This window comes from Pseudorca crassidens, chromosome 11 (genome assembly GCF_039906515.1).
Source record: "Pseudorca crassidens isolate mPseCra1 chromosome 11, mPseCra1.hap1, whole genome shotgun sequence".
Classification (NCBI taxonomy): domain Eukaryota; kingdom Metazoa; phylum Chordata; class Mammalia; order Artiodactyla; family Delphinidae; genus Pseudorca; species Pseudorca crassidens.
The window spans coordinates 80,605,628-80,623,855 of record NC_090306.1 but is presented as its reverse complement, the minus strand read 5'-3'; the positions used below and the strand labels follow the sequence as shown (position 1 = coordinate 80,623,855).

Below are 18,228 nucleotides of genomic sequence, written 5' to 3'. Positions count from 1 at the left end.
GTCTGGGAGGATCCCACATGCCACGGGGCAACTAGGACCTTGAGCCACAACTACTGAGCCTGCACGTCTGGAGCCTGTGCTCCGCAACAAGAGAGGCCACGATAGTGAGAGCCCTGCGCACCACGATGAAGAGTGGCCCCCACTTGCCACAACTAGAGAAAGCCCTCGCATAGAAACGAAGGCCCAACACAGCAAAAATAAATTAATTAATTAATAAACTCCTACCCCCAACATCTCCTTTAAATAAATAAATAATAAAAAAATAAAGTCAAACTGGAATTAGTATAAAGCTGAATGTGAAAGCAGAAAGGGTGCTTAGAAATCAATCTAGTTCTAGCCTCTCGTTCTGCAAATGAGAAATTAGTGATAAACTCAGAGAATTACCACTGACCGGAGGTTGGAAGGCAGTCATGAAAGAGTGAGTGAGTGCATGAGTGAACTCAAGATCTTAGAATGGTGGCCATTTGCCACATTACTTAATCCTATGTGCTCTGCTGAGGCAGCAACACTGAACCTGGTTTGGCCCTTTGCAAGAAGAGCCAGCAGAAAGAGCAACTACATAATTCATTTTCATGTTAGAGAACTCAGTGCCTGATCAGCAGAGTCTAAAATAGAAATAACTTCATACAGTTCATAATTTTAAAAATTCTATTAAAATCCCCAAGTAGAATTTTGCAAGCAATATAGTAATTTTCTTTAATTTTAGAAATGGTGAAAATATTAAATATCAAAACTGCTCCAAACTACTTACATGAGTTCTTTTTCCCCCAACTACATCTTTTTCTTTCCCCCTACACATGCACGCACACACACACATGATTGTAAGATACACAATTTTTTACAACTTATCTCTGATCAGGACCCAACCTATAATCAATGGCTTGTTCTAATTTAGTTTACAGAATCATTTTCTTTCTTAGCTTTACATAAAATAACGGTGCATCTTAAAATGGCTGACAAGTTAAAGTATGGTGTCCATGTCCATAAATATACCTAAAAGATGAACTAGACATTTGGGCTGGTTGAATGTTCAGGAATCCTAGAGGGGACCTGACTGATCCAAGTGTCAGAAAAACCACAGAGTTCAGGCGTTTCCACTGGTACGTTGTCCTCTTCATGTGAGTAGAATGTGCGTACTTGAACCTGGGACCCATTAAGAGGCACTCTAGCCTTATTGATAGTTTTGCCAGTGTAATTCTGGAGAAATGATTAATTAACACAGTACGATTGGATATACCTGAATCCTTTTAGGAAGAGATACTTGAACATTTAGATGCTGCATATTCTAGTGTTCAACCCTTACAGTGTTCAGTGTTTGTGCTAGGCTTCTGTAGGCAACACTTCAGCTGTTAGGAGATGCCGCAGAAGCCAGAGGATTGGGTGAGGCCTCCCACCTGGGTCAGCAAAGCCCTTCTCTAATAGCCTTGCTTATTTGGGGAGGGTGAAGGGATTTCTGCAGTGAGAGGCTGAGTCCTTGGCTTGGTTTCAGGGTCCCTAATGGATGTGCCAAAGTCTCTGACTGGCAAACTCCTCACAAAATAATAATTGTTCAGATGCTGCTGAAGGTAATTAATTCGGTCTTTGGAAAGCTTCCTGCTTGGTGCATTCAATTTGAAAGGCCACCTCCTCCCAGCATGTGCCAAACACAATCCCTGGAACGACAAAAGAGGGTCATAAAAGCCGAAAGTATTGCCAGTACTGGCCCTTTGAACTAGTGCAGAGTTTCCATGCAAGTGGGCATCGGGGTGGATGGATTTGTTTTCTTCTCTACTTGAGCGATGAGGTTTTCATCATTTGCTGCGTTGGTTTGGAGCCTTTAGAATAGTGTCCCCAGACATGTTTCCATTGAGAGCACATGGCGAGCTGGAGACCTGCCGGGAGCCTTGCACGTGGCTTTGTCCATCAGTCTGTTCTGCCCAACCCAACTGGGCAGAGCTACAAAACACAGAAGCACGCCAGCCAGAAAAGATTTGTTCAGGATCATCCTGGAGTTTTGACTCCTAAGGTGGAAAAGAATGCAGAATGGAGAGTCCTCTCAAAGGCTGATTTTAGGGTAGGGAAGCTGAAGCAGTCAGCAGAGGTGTCCTGTTCAGCCGACACAAGGCTCTCTCTGAAGCAGTCAGCAGAGGTGTCCTGTTCAGCCGACACAAGGCTCTCTCTGTTCACTCATTCGCCAAATATTTATTGTGCACCTGCTGTGTGTACATCGTCTTCTAGGCCCTGAGGATACAGAAATAGCAGTCAGTAATACAGACAAAATCCCTATCCACATGGATCTTCCCTTCTAGAGGGTAGAGACAGTAAGCAAATAGATGAATAGAGCACATCAGGAAAGGATAAATGCTGTGGAAAAAATAAGACGGGTTAAGGGAGAGGGAGCTGGGGTTAGTGGTGTGAGGGGAGGTCCAAGAGAGCTGGGGGAGAGCTGTGGATCATGACGGGCTTTTCAGGCTCTCCAAGATGAAAGACTCTGGAGGAGTTTGAGCAGAGGAGTGCGGTGATTTGTGGCATGTTTAACAAAAGTACTCTGGCTGCTGTGTGAAGACTACACCATGGCAGGAGGCAAGGGTGGAAGCAGGGAGATCAGCTACGAGTCTACTGCAGTGATCCTGATGAAGATGAGATGCATGGACCAGGATGGTAGGGGTGGAGATGGAGGGAGGTGGTCTGATTCTGGATGTATTTTGCAGGTAGGACCATCAGGATTGGATGAGGGATGGCCAATGGATTGGATATCAGAGGCACGAGAAAGAGGTACATGAAGGACAACTCCACGTCTTTAGGTCTCCTCAACTGGAAGAATGGAGTTGTCATCTATTGAACTAGGGCCACTAGAGGTAAAGCCAGTTTTGGGGATAAAATCCTGTTCTGGACTTGTTAAGTCTGAGATGTGTATTAGATATCCAAGTGGAAATGCTGAGTAGACAGTTGTGAGTCAAGGACAGAGTCCTTGGGGCTACTGTTAGAACACACCCAATGCTGGCGCGTCAACCCTGCCTTACATTGCCTTAATGATGGAGAGTCAGGCAGAGCCCGGGATCAGGGCTTTCCACCTTCTGGGGATTTATTTAGAGAGGTAACAAGAAAGTAAGGTCCTAACCTGGTTGGCAGATGTTTGGGTGAGGTCTGTAACTAAACAAAAAGTTCTGTACTCTCCACCAAATGCACCAGTCTAAACCTCTCCTGACACTCACCCCCCAACCCCACAGAAGCAGCGACCATAGCCGTGATTCTGTCTCCTTCCTGAAGAGCTACTACCTGGCCACCTGTGTACTTTCCACTTTTATTTTATTTTATTTTTTTAAAAGATGTATTCTTTTTTTATTGAAGTATAATTGACATACAATATATATTAGTTCCAGGTGTACAACATAGCGATTTGATTTATCTGCGTTACAGATTGATCACCACACTAAGTCTAGTAACCATCTGTCACCATACAAAGTTATTGCAGTGTTATTGACTATTTCCTGTGCTGTACATTACATCCCCGTGACTTTATTTATTTATTTTTTTAAATAGATCTTTATTGGAGTACAATTGCTTCACAATACTGTGTTAGTTTCCGTTGCACAACAAAGTGGATCAGCCATATGCATACACATGTCCCCATATACCTCCCTCTTGAGCCTCCCTCCCACCGTGCCTGTCCCACCCCTCTAGGTCATCGCAAAGCACTGAGCCGATCTCCCTGCGCTATGCTGCTGCTTCCCACCAGCCAACTATTTTACATTTGGTAGTGTATATATGTCGGTGCTACTGTCACTTCGTCCCAGCTTACCCTTACCCCACCCCATGTCCTCAAGTCTCTATTTCTACCTCTTTATTCCTGCCCTGCAACTAGGTTCATCAGTACCATGTTTTTTTTTTTTTTAGATTGCATATATATGCGTTAGCGTACGGTATTTGTTTTTCTCTTTCTGACTTACTTCACTCTGTGTGATAGACTGTATGTCCATCCACCTCACTACAGATAACTCAATTTTGTTTCTCTTTATGGCTGAGTAATATTCCATTGTATATGTGTGCAATATCTTCTTTATCCATCAATGGACATTTAGATTGGTTTCATGTCCTGGCTATTGTAAATAATGCTGCAATGAACATTGTGGTACATGTCTCTTTGTGAGTTATGGTTTTCTCAGGGTATATGCCCAGTATCCACTTGTTATTTTAAAATTGGGTAATCAAGAGAACAGTGGCTTTGTACTGAGATTAGTACTTAAATCTTGGCTTTGTTGCATGCTAGCTGTGTGACCTCGGGCAAGTCTCTTAACCTCTCTGAGCCTCAGTTTCCTTATGTCCATGTATCTCACATTCATTTGACAATTGAATGGAATTATATATGTAAATAGGCTACCCCTGTGTATGGCAAATAAGAGGTAATTGTAATGGTAAATAATATGTGTCAGCCACTATTTCATACATCTTTTATATATTTACTTAAACATCACAACAACCTCATGAGGCAGAAAGTGTTGTTATTTCCACTTTACATCTAAAGTTAAGTAACTTGTCCAGCTAGTAACTCAAGTAGCTTAGCTATAGGAATTACTCTTTTAACCACTATTCTATACTGCTTCTTAAATACTTTAAATTTTTTTCTTCTCTCTCATTTTCAAATATTTATATTACATGGCTCAATTTTTCAATTTGCAGTTTGTATTTTTCCTTGTTATTAAGTTGCATTCAGTTTCTGACCATAAGACAACTATCATCCCCTTTTCGCTAAAATAGGCAGTTTAATGCAATGGCAAGAAAAGAAAAATTCAAATTTTCTGAAATACAAGAGATAAGGTCTTGGGCTTCCCTGGTGGTGCAGTGGTTAAGAATCTGCCTGCCAATGCAGGGGATACGGGTTCAAGCCCTGGTCTGGGAAGATCCCACATGCCGTGGAGCAACTAAGCGCATGCGCCACAACTATTGAGCCTGAGCTCTAGAGCCTGCGAACCACAACTACTGAGCCTGTGCACTACAACTACAGAAGCCCACGTGCCTAGAGCCCATGCTCTGCAACAAGAGAAGCCACCGCAATGAGAAGCCCGCACACCGCAACCAGGAGTAGCCCCCGCTCGCCACAGCTAGAGAAAACCCGTGCGCAGCAACGAAGACCCAACGTTTCCAAAACTAAAATAAATAAAAAAAAAAAAAAAAGAGAGAGCGATTAGGTCTTATTGCCAACCCTCTCTGTGGGAAGCCCAATCAGTGTAGCCCAGCATACAAAACAAGCTGGAGACGTGACTGTCTCCTTGAATAGACAAGAACTGACCCCGCCCCCCCAAAAAAAATGTTTTTGGAAAGCCATGAAAATCTGAGCAGAGAGTGAGGGATTTGCAATTTAAAATGTTAGGAGAAGCTATTTGTACCCTGCATGTGTGCATATATATACATATATGAGAAAATGTGTGCCTGTGCATGTCTGATGGTGTGTGTGTGTATGTGAATGCATGTGTGTAAGGTGTGTGTGCATGTGTGCCTTTGGAAGATGTAACGCTTACTGACTACGAGAGGAGTTGGCTCAGTGGGTGTTTGGCACAAAAGGTTGGGCTGGGATTAATTTTCTGGTCTATTTTCCTTCAAATCACTGAGCTAATGACACTGAGAAGGGAAAACAGTCTCCAAGGAGAAAATAAAATCACGTTTCTCATGAAATAGGTCTGTCATATTTAACAAATAAAAGTATAGGACTCCCAGTTAAAGTTTATCTAAAATTAAACAGTGAATAATTTTTTAGTATAAAGGTGTTCCATGCACCATTTGGGACATCTTTTACCAAAAAATTATTTATCTGAAATTCAAATCTAACTGGACATGCTGTGTTTTATCGGAAACCTTACCATGAAGGAGAATGAATTTAAATAGCTGCTGATTTTTTAAAATCTTTTAAAATCCACAAACTGCTTGTGGACTAGAAAGGTCTTTGGTTCTGGCTGGGGCATCAACTCCTTTTTTTCTCTTTCACAAAGTTTCTTAATGACTTGACACCACCATCTGCGAAATGGGGAAATAATCTGATGAGCACTCTGTCCTCTCTCCAGGGGAAAACCCTGTAGAATTTCACATCCGCACCCTCATGTATAATGGCCTGGGGCACCTCATAGAACTCCATTCTGCTCTCCAATAAAAAACCAATTAAGACTTTTTAAAAAGGATTCTTATGATACGTCTTAATAGCCAACCAGGATCCGGCAGTGTTCAATTTCTTCTTTGTTTTTCCCTTTCTCTAGCTTGCATGGTGACAGAGTTATCCCTTGAGGGGAGTAGCAAACTCTGGGAAGTCTCCGGAAGAAATAGCACATTGATGGGAATGCAGAGAGGAAACTTCCCATGACCTCTGGGAATCCCAAAGCACACACAGGTGAGGCCCAGGATCCAGAGGGCCCATGATGGTGTGACTGGAGGGGAGCCCTTTGGACCACACAGGACTTCTTCCAGCTGGAACAAAGCAGCACGTAAAGGTGAGCCTCAGGTTCTCAAGTAACTGTCCCTGGGTTCGTACTTTGTCTGTCACTCTCTTGTTGTCTGAGCTAGAACCTCCTGGACCTCTGCTTTCCTCATCAGTAAAATGGCTGAAATACTAGTGCCTCGGTCAGAGTTGTTGTAAGGACTAAGTGTCAACATTAATAAAACCATGTCTGGGACTTCCCTGGTGGTCCAGTGGTTAAGAGTCTGTGCTTCCACTGCAGGAGGCATGGGTTTGATCCCTGGTCGGGGAACTAAGATCCCACATTCCGTGCGGCCAAAAAAAAGAAACTCGTGTCTGGCTTTCAGGAAGCACTTCATAAATGTTAGTTGTTATTATTATTTCTTGTTGTTGCCTGGGATGATTTTTGCTAATAAGTTCAGTTATAATTTTTATTAATAACCTTTTCTGATGGTAGATGTAATGCATGTTCATAGAACAATATGTAGAAACAGAAAAACCACAGGAAAAAAATTAAATCAGAAATACCCCATAAAGCTATCTCTGGTTTTTAAATTTTCTCTGCATATACTAGCTGTTCTCAATGCCGACAGTGCATCAGAACAACCTTGGAAGCTTTTTAAACTACAGACGCCAAACCAGTCAGTGACAATATTGTACGTTCAGTTTTGTGAACTGCTTTTGTCAAGCTGCTTTATCTCTCGTCATCATTATTCTTCTACAGTGTTTTATTTTTTTTTTCTTATGGCTTCAGCTGTGGTTTCTAATAAGCCCTGACCCACTGCTTTTCACCCAGCAGTCTTCTCACAAAATGAATCCATTTAAAAATGTCATCACTCCCGCCTTCTCTTGGCCTTCTCATCTGCCACAGTGGATGAACAGAAAGCTAGTCACCATTATTCATTCTGTCCCTCTCTTGAACTTCGGCTCCCTTACTGATGGCCATGAGTGACTCTGGCCCTCAGTCGTCACTCTGCGGCTTTGTGGCTAAAGCTTGAGATCATGCTGGCAGAGGTGCCGGTGTGGGTTTGCACATTTTCTTCCCTAAAATATGAACTTGACGTACAACTCTGTTTTTCATTTAGAGCTCAGCCGACCATGGTGGCGGTTATTTCAGCTCAGAACAGCCTCCAAGGACTCTAGGGGGAAATTTCCTTGCCCGTCCAACTGACATTCTAGGAAAGTAAAATGACATTAAAATACCATTAAAAAGATCCCTTGTAGATAGCTGTCTCCAGTTACTGATGAATGAGACTGGGCACAGAGTGAGCGAAGGCTCTAAACCAATTAAGAAGCAAACACCAACCATTTATGCCCATCCTGCTGCCAATAACTGAAATTAGTGAAATAAATGCAGCAATCACAGGACAACAAACATCGCCCTGACTTTCTCTCCTCCCAGGCTGATTCTTCAGCTTCTGAGTGGAAGCACAAGTGATGGTTGTTTGAAAAGTTTTCAGAACATTGCAAACCAGAGGTTTCTCAAGAAGCGCTGTGATGAAATGTGCATTTAGGTATCATTTGTATGGAAGAGCAAGAAGCATGGACTATGGCAGGTTCCTAACTGGTCTTGGAGTGGGGAAACCAGAGGAGGTCTCAACCCCCAGAGCTGGACCATCTGCTTTGGTCTGTGGCCAGGTCAACTGAGGGATAACAATAAGGGCTGCAGGCCACTCTGAGGACAGTAGGATGTTGCAAAAAGAGGCCTGACCTGTTCAGCAAATGAACAGATGCAGATGAAGGCGGCTTACAATTACTGAGGAATGATGTACCAGGCACTCTTCAGATTGATTGAGGAAACACTGGAGAACAGTCTCTTCTCTCTCGGGAGAGTTAGTATTTTGAATGGTGCTCATAGGATAGCTTTCTGTTTAAGAGTGAAAGAGATGAAGGTTATTAGAAAGACGAAGCCCATAACGTTAATTGGGGGTGTGCTGGCCTATTCCCCTCATTGCAGGCCTTAGGAACAAAAGTCTTAAAGGGCTTCTCTGGTGGTGCAGTGGTTGAGAGTCCGCCTGCCGATGCTGGGGACACGGGTTCGTGCCCCGGTCTGGGAAGATCCCACATGCCACGGAGCGGCTGGGCCTGTGAGCCATGACTGCTGGGCCTGTGCGTCCGGAGCCTGTGCTCCACAATGGGAGAGGCCACAACAGTGAGAGGCCTGCGTACTGCAAAAAAAAAAAGTCTTAAATATGTGGAAACTTTTTTGCAGTGGGGAGGAATGTGGGTGTTGTAGTTCTTCCACTTACCAACTGGTCACCTATATCTCTAAGCCTCAGTTTCTTCCTCTATATGATGGGGATAAGTACCCACTTCGCAGGGTAGGAACTAAACCAATTAAGCGCGTGCACAGTGTCTGGAACATGTAGTGCTGGTTTCCCATTGCTGGTGGGGCCAGACGGGAGGGGAAGTGAAAGTCTCAACACCAGGCAGAGATGGGGTAATGTTGCTGTCAGGGGTGGTGGAAAGCTTTCCCTAAGGGCCACATGACTCAGAACTCTGTCCGCGGCAGGAAGGCTGGCCGCCCTGGCTGAGGCTGGCCCACTGAGTGTGATGGTTTAATGGTTTGCCAAGCCTACGTAAGCATTGCCCTGCTCTGGTTGGTTGTTTAGCAAGGCCTGAGTAATAACAGAAGCTTCTCCCCTGTTGGGCAGTTTGTACTGCAATTCTTTTTTATCACAACTAATGGAAATTGCAGGATCCCAGGAAGCTGAGATCAGTCAGAAGGGTTTTGCACTTCCTTTATCCCTGATTACATCAGCTGCACCATTCAGGTAACAGCCCTACTGTTCCTGTCTTCAGCCTGAACATGGGTTCTTCCATTTTCCAAACTATCCTGCCCCCCACCCCCGGGGTGTGATATCTCCCATTTGTTGGTGAACGCACACGGCAGAGGAGTTTGCCCAGGAGCCAACCAAGTCTTTGCAAGCCCATCCAAGTGACCGTGCCAGGGAAGGCAGGCTTGCTAGGCCTGTTTGTTAGTTTCCTCAGAGCAGAAATTGAGTGCCACAGTGACCATTAATTTCACCTCTCCTTCCTGGACACAGAAGGAATGGTTTCTTCCCATTCTTGAGTTGAAGAAGAGAAGTAGGCAGGAATGATCTCTAAACAAAGTGTGATTTTAAGCAGAGCATTTAGGTACATAGGTTCTTCTCCCTTGTTACGGATAGGCAACCTTTCTCTGGGAGGGAACTAAGACCTTACTGTAAAAACAATAGATGTTGCTCTCGATCTGTTCATTGCTTTTGCTTTTCATGAGGATAAAGAAAAGATTGCTCACGGCAGCCTATGGGAGGGCCTTGGGCACCATATAGAGAATTTTCCATGATAGGAGCTAATATCCCCAAGCACCTACTACTGCTCAACAGTGTGCTAGACACTTTATGAAGTTATTTCACAGCAACTCTTCCAATTTTTTAAAATTGAAGTATAGTTGATTTACAATATTATATTAGTTTCAGGTATACAGCATAGCGATTCAGTATTTTTACAGGTGACTGTTCCCATTTTAAAGATAAGAAAACTGAGGTTTTTACCTGGGAAAACCTGGAGGAGAGAGCAGGCAAAGCATATTTCTGGGTCATGGGAAGTCTGGTGATAACCAACCCTGCCCTTCCCATGTTTTGAAGAGAAAAGGATCAGCACAGTCTGAGTTGGAGGATGAAAGCAACTCTGAGCCTGGGTTCTGGTCAAATCTGGCCAACAAAGGACTCAAAGGGACTAGTGAATCTTTTGTATAAGTCAAGATTCTTGGGTGCAAGTGACAGAAATCAAATTCAAGCTAGCTTAAGCTGAAAGAGAAGCAAATACACTGGTTTATCTAACTGGGGAGCCAGGAGTAGGCTTGAGTCATGGCTGGAATCTGGCATTTATGTAACATGCACTCTCTCTCTTCTTTACTCTCCTTTGTGTGTCAGTACTCCTTCCCTTCCCATTATGTAGGAAGTCAGGCTTCCTACATTCAGCCAGGCTTTTATGATCCCAGCTCAGCAAGACTAGCAGAAAAAGCGGGTTCTCTCAATGTGTATTAAATGTCCATGGTAAGTACTGCATATAAACGTAGAGAAGGGCTCTGCCAGGTCCTGTCTATGTGGTGTGCTCACTGCTGTGCCAGTTACAATCACTGCTGTCAGGATGATTGGGTACCATGGTAAGCAAGCCCATGGCCAGCACAGGGCAGTAAATTGTGATTGACTACTCCACATGAACTCTATGGACTGGCGATGCGGAGTTCCCCAAAGATGTCAGGGAAGAGCAGACAAAATAACAGATTCCCACTAAGCCCCTGAACTTATGAGGAGCCTCTGAGTGATGCTATTTTTTTTTTTTTGCCATGCTGCAGCTCGTGAGATCTTAGTCCCCTAACCAGGGATCGAACCCATGGCCTCTGCAGTGAAAGCGTGGAGCCCTAACCACTGGACCACCAGGGAATTCCCTGAGTGATGCTATTTTCATACCGATACTTTTGTACCCTTAATTACTCTAAACAAGATAATATCACCTACACCGCAGGTATAAGTTTGCTAGAGCTGCCATAACAAAATACTACAGGCTGGGTCGCTTAAACAGTGATTTATTTTCTCATAATTCTGGGGGCTGGAAGTCTAAGGTGTGGTTGCCAGAAAGGTTGAGTTCTGGTGAGAACCCTCTTCCTGGCTTGCACAGGGCTGCCTTCTTGCTATGTGCCCACATGGCCTTTCCTCAGTGCGTGCACACGCAGAGAGAATTCCAGTATCTCTTCCTCTTCTTATAAGGGCACCAGTTCTATCAGATCAGGACTCTATTGTTATGACCTCACTTAACCTTAATCCTCCTTAAAGGCCCCATGTCCAGTATATAGTCACATGGGGGTTAGGACTTCAAGATATGAATTTGGCAGGGACACAATTCAGTCCATAGCATCCTGGGATCTAGATACTTCTGAAGATACAATCTATCTCTGTTTCAAAAATATTTTATGTTTGAAAATGACTGCCAGAAATATTTGAAATTCTGGGTAAATGGAATTCAAAAGGAAAGAACTTGCTTTGTCTCTAGATTCTAAGCCCCAGGAGGGCAGGAACTGTGTGGCTCAGTATTTCAGCATGGAGCACAGCAGTAAGCCCTCAGAAACAAGTGAATTGAGGAAAGGTGGATGTTCCTAAAGACACAATAAGATCACTAGTTTGTGGGGCCATCACGATCTCAGCTTCATTTGATCCCTGTTGAGAACACAAGGGAGGGATAAACGAATTTTTAGTCTGGAATTTTTAATCATATATATATATATATATTTTAAACCCCACATTTGTTTATTTATTTATTTTTGGCTGTGTTGGGTCTTCGTTTCCGTGTGAGGGCTTTCTCTAGTTGCGGCAAGCGGGGATCACTCTTCATCGCGGTGCGCGGGCCTCTCACTATCGTGGCCTCTCTTGTTGCGGAGCACAGGCTCCAGACGTGCAGGCTCAGTAGTTGTGGCTCACGGGGCTAGTTGCTCTGTGGCATGTGGGATCTTCCCGGACCAGGGCTCGAACCCGTGTCCCCTGCATTGGCAGGCGGATTCTCAACCACTGCGCCACCAGGGAAGCCCTAGTCTGGAATTTTTAAGAGGTAGTCAGTTTCCTGCTGCTCCTTCCCGTCTGGTCCTCCTTCTGAAGACACAGCTACTAATGATCAGCTCTGGTCTCTGTCTGCACTGTCCTCAGAGAAATAAACTTTTACATATGGCATATGGTGTTACAAAAGGATATTTAACAAAATAAAATATAGTATATGTACACATGCACACATGATCAGTTAGTTTAATAACAATAGCCTCAAACACACCATGTTATCTTTTCCTTATTATGCCTTTGTATAAGAAAAGCCTGGACACAGGTTCTTTGGAGAATATACACAAATGTTTATAGACTGAAAATAATATCAATAAATACCATCTGTGGCCCATACAGTTTTTTCAGACTTGTCCCCAGAGAATCTCTAACAAAGCAACTCATATCCTCACCTTTGAAACCAATATCATGCTGTTCAATCACCAGAAAATTGCCTGTCTTGAATATAGTCTTATCTGGAAAATAAATGACAATAAATAAAGATAAAGCTGCTGTTATGTTACTGTCATTGATAATAAATTATTAAAAAACTCTATGGGCATAATAAGGAAAAGATAACGTGATGTGCTTTGGGGAGGATGACTAAGTATTCGCATCCTTTTTCCAAAATCTCTCTTCCGTGATACCTGAAATTGCCATATTACTTAGACCTTTGTGATAAGGGCACTAGACACCCTTCTTAAAATAACACCTCTCAAGCAATCCTGGAAGATATGGGGCACTGAGCCGTTATCTCTCACTTACACCTTATCTCCAATTAGTTTATCAAATTCCAGTGATCTAGCTGGTCTTCAAAGGAAGATAATAAGAAAGAAGTAATTTTTTTAATTTTTATTTTATATTGGAGTATAGTTGATTAATGATGATGTGTTAGTTACAGGTGTACAGCAAAGTGATCCAGTTACGCCCATACAAGTATCCATTCTTTTTCAAATTCTTTTCCCATTGAGGTTATTACAGAATATCGAGCCAAGTTCCCTATGCTGTACAGTAGGTCCTTGTTGATTATCTACTTTATTTTTTTTTTTAATTTATTTATTTTTGGCTGTGTTGGGTCTTAGTTGCCGCACGTGGGCTTTCTCTAGATGCGGTGAGCGGAGGCTACTCCTTGCGGGCTTCTCATCGTGGTAGTTTCTCTTGTTGCGGAGCACGAGCTCTAGGCGTAGGGGCTTCGGTAGTTGTGGTGCACGGGCTTAGTTGCTCCGTGGCATGTGGGATCTTCCTGGACCAGAGATCGAACCTGTGTCCCCTGCATTGGCAGGCGGATTCCTAACCACTGTACCACCAGGGAAGTCCTGGTTATCTATTTTAAATAGTAGTGTGTACATGTCGGTCCCTTCCCCCCGACCTCCATCCTTTCCCTCTGGTAACCATAAGTTCGTTCTCTAAGTCTGTGAATGTTTCTGTTTTGTAAATAAGTTCATTTGTACCATTTTTTTAGATTCCACATATAAGCAATATCATATGATATTTGTCCTTTCTATCTGACTTACTAAGAGAGAAGTAATTTTTGATGAAGGGAAGACGCTAAGGAAGACACGTACACAAAGCCACACATTCATTCATTCATTTGTTCTGCCAACAGTCACTGAGTACCGACTCTGTGCCGTGCCCTGAGATGGAGCATGTAGTCTAGTTGGGGAGACACAATTATAGAGCAGTCATAGTGCTGCGGTGGAGGTATGTGTAGGGTATTATGGGCCAAATTCAAAGGGCATCGTGATGGTTAATTTTAAGGATCAATTTGACTGGGCCGTGGGGAACCCAGCTGTTTGTTTAAACATTGTTCTGAGAGTATCTGTGAAGGTGTTTCTGGATGAGATTATCATCTGAATCGGTAGACTGAGTAAAGCAGACGGCCTTCCCCATCGTGAGTGGGCTTCATCCAATTCAATCTGTTGAAAGCCTGAATAGAAGAAAAGGCTAAGAAAGAATTCTCTCTCTGCTTGCTGATTGCAGATCTTGGACTTCTCAGCCTCCATAATCATGGGAGCCAATTCTTAAAGTAAATCTTGATTGGTCAATAGATAGATAGATAGGTATCCTATTGGTTCTATTTTGCTGGATAACACAGACTACTATGGGCGTCCTCCTCAGTCTGGGCAGGAAGGCTTGGGAAGGGAGAGGAGTTGTAAGAATAACTTTCTGGAAGCTGAAACCAGGCCAAATTCTGGAGGACACAGCAGAGTTAACAAGGAGAGAGATTACTTATTGCATGCTTTAAGACCCTGTCCCCAGATCTTTCCAGTTCAAAATTTTAATCAAGTACTTGGATGAATATATATATAAGGCACTATTGGCAGATGTTACAAAGTTAAGAGAGATAGTGGTTTTACTTTGCACAGTGGCAAAATCAGGGCTCAGATCTTGGCAGGATGTAGAAAGGACCAGGTCCAACAAAATAAAGCTGAAGAGAGGTCAATGAAAGGCCTTGCATGTGTGTTAAAAAACAAAACAAAGTAACAACAAAAACAATCAGCTACACAAGCTGGGCAGGGGGTGAGAGGTGGGGAAAAGACATGTAAAAAATTATTTTTTTTTAACCGAGATACTATTGACATAACATTATGTTAGTTTTAGGGGCACAACATAATGATTTATGTAAGTATTATGAAACAATCAACACAATAAATTTAGTTAACATCCATCACCACAAATAGTTACAATTTTTTGTCTGTGTGATGAGAGCTTCTAAGATCTACTTTCTTAGCAACTTTCAAATATACAAAACAGTATTGTTAACTAGTCACCATGCAGTACATAACATCCTCACATCTTATTTATCTTGTAACTAGGAGTTTGTACCTTTTAACTACCTTTACCCATTTCACCCATCACCCAGCTCTCCACCTCTGGCAACCATCAATCTGTTCTCTGTACCTATGAGTTTGTTTTTTCGTTTTTTTAAGATTCCACATATAAGTGAGAGCATAGAGTATTTGTCTTTCTCTGTCTGACTTATTTAACCTAGCAAAATGTCCTCAAGGTCCATCCATGTTGTTTCAAATGGCAAAATTTCTTTCCTTTTTTAATGGCTGAATAATATTCTAGTGTGTGTGTGTGTGTGTGTGTGTGTGTGTGTAATGGAATATTTTCTTTATCCATTCATCCATCAATGGACACTTAGGTTGTTTCCATGTCTTCTTGGCTATTGTAAATAATGCTGTAGTGAACATGGGGGTGCAGATACCTTTTTTAAAAAAATTAATTTCTTTATTGGCGTATAGTTGATTTACAGTGTTGTGTTAGTTTCTGCTGTACAGCAAAGTGAATCAGCTGTATATATACACATATCCACTCTCTTCTAGACTCCATTCCCATATAGGTCATTACAGAGCACTGAATAGAGTTCCCTGTGCTATACAGTAGGTTCCTATTAGTTATCTTTTATATATAGTAGTGTGTACCTGTCAATCCCAATCTCCCAATTTATACCCCCCTTTCCCCCTTGGTAACCATAACTTTGTTTTCTACATTTGTGACTCAATTTCTGTTTTGTAAATAGGTTCATTTGTACCATTTTTTTTAGATTCCATATATAAGTGATATCATGATATTTGTCTTCCTCTGACTTACTTCACTTAGTATGATAATCTCTAGATCCATCCATGTTGCTGCAAATGGCATTATTTCATTCTTTTTTGTAGCTGAGTAGTATTCCATAGTATATATGTACCACATCTTCTTTTTTTTTTTTTGTACCACATCTTCTTTATCCATTCCTCCATCGATGGACATTTAGGTTGCTTCCATGTTCTGGCTATTGTAAATAGTGCTGCAATGAACATTGGGGTGCATGTATCCTTTTGAATTATGGTTTTCTCCCAATATATGCCCAGGAGTGGGATTGTTGGATTATATGGTAGCTCTACTTTTAGTTTTTTAAGGGATCGCCATACTGTTCTCCATAGTGGCTGTACCAATTTACATTCCCACCAGCAGTGTAGGAGGGTTCCCTTTTCTCCACACCCTCTCCAGCATTTATTGTTTGTAGATTTTTTGATGATGACCATTCTGACCAGTGTGAGGTGATGCCTCATTGTAGTTTTGATTTGCGTTTCTCTAATGATTAGTGATGTTGAGCATCTTTTCATGTGCCTCTTGGCCATCTGTATGTCTTCTTTGGAGAAATGTCTATTTAGATTTTCCGCCCATTTTTTGATTGGGTTTTTTTTTTTTTGATATTGAGCTGTATGTAGGTATCTTTTTGAGACTTCATTTTCTTTGGGTAACTACCAGAACTGGAATTACTGGATCATATGGTAAAAAAGACTTATTTATATTATGTGTTAATTCAGGAGTTGGTAAACTATGGCTCATCAGCCACATTCAGCCAGTAGCCTGTTTCTGTAAATAAAGTTTTACATATTGTCTGTGGCTGCTTTCATACTACAACAGCAGAGCTGAGTAGTTGCAGCAGAGACGGTATGGACTGCAAAGTTGAAAATATTTACCAACCCCTGATCGAGTCCACTGTGCATTCAGTGTGAGTCAAGACCATGATGTGCTCACTAAAAAAGCCAATTCTCCCTTAGGATCCATTTATAAAAATATAAATGCTTAAAATCATTTGTGAATGAATCCGTGGATGAACAAACAACCAAACAAGGGAGAGGATGGCTCACCCTGTTCTTTGTGGACAGGAACCCACCAGAGTCCTGGGCTCCATCCTGGGGATACAGTTAAAGAGGATTACTGGAGCTGAAACACTGGAGAGGAACACTGGATTACTGGTGACTGGAGCTCACTCAGAGGGAAGGGCTGAGATGGTATTGGGAATTGTATCAGGAACAAGTGAAGGAAATAGGGATGTTTAGCCTGAAGAAGCAAATGCCCAAGAGGGATATTAACAGCATCAGTGTTGATGACATTTATTGAGTCTTAAGAACCAGGTTCCTTACATATGGTATTTCATTCAATCCTCACAACAACCTTAGGAAATTGGTAGTATTAGCATGTCCGTTTTGCAAATGAGGAATCTGCGGCACAGAAAGATAAAGTCGCCCAAGATGACACAACCAGTAAAATGGGAAGCTGAGATTCCATCCACGCAGTCTGCCCTCAGGCTTAACTGTGCACCATTAGCTGTCCTCCCTTATTTAAAGGGATATTAATAACTTTGTTACCTCTGATTCCGACAGCCAGAGCAACAGCCAGAGGAGACAGAAACAGACCCCAGCGCAGTGCAAGAGAGACCTTTCAAATGTCCAGAGATGGGACAGGGTTTTCAGTGTGTTCAAGTAGGGGCCAGGTAACTTGGCCAAGATTTCAGAGAGAAAATTCCAGAGTGAATAAGAGCAGATAGCCTCCAAGATTTCTTCCTTCTCTTGATTCTGTCATGGTCTGAGGCTTGGGGCACTCCCTATATGGTCAGCTTAGGTCAGCAAGAGGCAGCAGTAGAAAGGGACCTGAGAGGGAGGCACTTTGCTAAGGACTTTAGCTACGTGAATTCACACGTTAGTTCACATTCACATGTTAATTCACATACTACAAATGTCATCGTTCCCATTTTACAGATGGAAAAAGTGAATCATGTAGCGGTTGCACAATTTATATAGAGTCACACAACTAATAAGTATTAGAGCCAGGATTTGAATTTAGGCAGGCTGACTCCAAAGCCTATGCTCATAACCATTTCCACATAAAAATCTCTTATTTAGAGGGGATGTGTAATTTGAAAATGGTCCTTTTATTTCCCTCTGCCACCCCACCTAGATTTTTGATACATCCCCTTCCCATCTTGCAAACCACTGTATCACTAGAAGTTGATGGTAGCAGCTGCCAATGTAACATTCTCATTTTGTCAGCTGATAATTTATAGGGTCTGATTCTTCTGCTTCGGAAACAGGGGGTTCCCAAATGTATCATAAACTCCTACAGACTAATCGAACTGCTATGACTGTGTTCATTCTCTCAGAAGCCCCAACTGAAGGTATAAACAATAATGTCCTACTCACAATATATGTCTGGTTCCTGTTTAAGTATTACCTCCACTGTGGGAAACGTTGAATTTCTATACCTCTTCTACAGAAGCAAGGCTGAGCTTTACACCAGTGATTTCTGCGTATTAACTTACCTGATGGGTAAAGCGGAATTTGGTAATAGTAGGGACTACACTTGACACATAGCAGGTGCTTAATATGTATTTGCTTAATACATGTGATCAATTGACTGGGGAAATGAAGGTGTCAGGTAATTTTTTTTCCTTCAGGG

General features: G+C 42.4%; 1 long non-coding RNA gene across 1 annotated transcript; it reads left to right on the top strand.

Annotated features, from left to right (window-relative positions):
- Positions 1 to 1,972: 1,972 nt before the first annotated feature.
- On the top strand, positions 1,973 to 8,412 carry LOC137202991 (uncharacterized). Its single transcript, XR_010932832.1, has 4 exons — positions 1,973 to 2,080; positions 2,129 to 2,837; positions 6,228 to 6,458; positions 7,827 to 8,412. It is a non-coding gene; the product is annotated as an uncharacterized lncRNA (long non-coding RNA).
- Positions 8,413 to 18,228: the final 9,816 nt, after the last annotated feature.